This window comes from Dipodomys spectabilis, unplaced genomic scaffold (genome assembly GCF_019054845.1).
Source record: "Dipodomys spectabilis isolate Male_0828 unplaced genomic scaffold, ASM1905484v1 ptg000002l, whole genome shotgun sequence".
Taxonomy (NCBI): Eukaryota; Metazoa; Chordata; class Mammalia; order Rodentia; family Heteromyidae; genus Dipodomys; species Dipodomys spectabilis.
In genome coordinates, this window is record NW_024870679.1 from 31,991,073 (window position 1) to 31,993,132 (window position 2,060).

Below are 2,060 nucleotides of genomic sequence, written 5' to 3' on the forward strand. Positions count from 1 at the left end.
GTGGGATAAGTGCTCAGGCCAAGTTCAAGCCCCATGAATGACAAAAAGAAAAAAAAAATGGGTCATAGGCCTATGTGTAAAAAAGAAAATTGTAAAATTTCTGGAAAATTACAGGAAAGAAATTCAAAGTCAAACGTCATTAAATTACTTTTTCTTTTTGCATGGTGTCCTATAAAAAGACTATAAATGGAAATTCCAGACTACAAGAAAAAAATTGCAAAACACAACGATAAACGCATATACATGTATATAGACAGGAATTTTATTTAAGTAATATTACAACAAACAATATGAAAGCAAGTAAATTGATAATAGCCAGAATGGCCCGAACAGACATTTCACTACAGAAAGTCAACAGATTACAAATGAGCAAACAAAAATGGTCTGAGCTTGATCATGGTATCACCCATGATGAAAAGGGAAGAGGTACTGATCAAAATGCATTGCACTTACAAACTGACATAAGGAATTGAATAATAATAATAAGGGGACACACAGAAAAGTGGGCTAAGCAATATTTTTAATTGAGATTAAGGGATTCACAACATAGATATTGACACAGATGTTAACACAGCTGTAATCCTAGCTACTTAGGAGGCCAAAATCCAGAGAACAGCCAGCCTGAAGAAAGACTGAGGTACTCTTAAAAAATAAACAAACGAAGAACAGCAAAAGTGGGACTAGAGGAATACTCAAATGGTAGAATGGCAGGTAGAAATCTAGATAAATGAAACCAAGGTTGTGAATTTAAGTGCTAGTACTGCAAAAAGAAAAGAAATAAAGTAATAAAATAAGATGACTTCAAAAAATATCATTGTATATCAAGTAAAATTATTAAAGTCCAAAGAAATGGGAATAAAATTATGGTGGGAAAGTATAAATGCATTTAGTTTGTGAGAATGCAGAATGCAAAGTAGTACAACTTTGCAAGAGATTTTGGCAGTTCTTTACAAAGCTAAACATAAGTATTTGGTCAAATAATTAAGACCTTATGTCCATACCAAAACCTGCACACAAATAATTCAAGCAGCTTTATTTAAAATAAGTTGGAAATGGTCAAGATGTCTGTCAGTAAGAGAATAGCTATTCACAAACAATGCATCCATATGGTTAAATACTTCTCAACTACAAAAGTAAGTGTTATAAAACCAAAATTTTTAAATATGACAATACATTACCATTTGAAAGAAGACACCTAAAAGGCTACATTCTGTATAATGCTGGAAGTAGCCAAACTACACACATTAAACACATTAGTGTTTTCAAAGAGTTTGGAAGGGGGAATAAAGGGAAAAAAGGAAAATAAAAGGGAAAAATTTGGCTGCAAAATTATTATGTGTAACACTTTTATGGTGGAAACCTGGTATTATAATCATTGTCCCAAACATAGAACATTGCAGCTCAAAATGTTAACTTTAATGTGTGCCACTTTTACAGCCATGTTTAAAAAATCCAGGGATCCTAAAAATGAAAGCAAATGGTAATAAAAAGAATTTGCTATGTTAGATATACATTTTTAAAACCTCACTGAAATTGGTGGGTAAAAACCATGCTGATATAAGAAATCTGGCAATGAATAGAACTGCTGCAAGACTACAGTAGTGAGAACTGCACAGAGCACGATATTATAAGTAGTTTACTGTGGAGGTAGGTGCAAATACTCGTAACACAACTATATACGCATACTGGAACTGAACTTACACAGTTGCATGGAAGAGGTTTCTAGAGAATTAGAATGAAAATTTTCAAGTAAGCAAGAGGAGAAGGCAAGAACAATCCACATGTTAATTAACTAGAGTTGGGGATACAGGTTTGATTGCATGTTTAATCCATATTTTAATGGATTGGAGTTGAAGACACTGATATAAATTCATGTTTAGAGTAGTAGATATGCATATATATCATTACATTTAAAAGTATATTTGTGTAAATGCATAACTTAAACTTAGTATATATAGGTATATGTGTGTGTGTGTATGTGTGTGTGTGTGTGTTTCTTTGCTCACTGAGGTGACAGACTTAGAAAGGATAACACCTAGGAAAGATTATATTATAGTTTA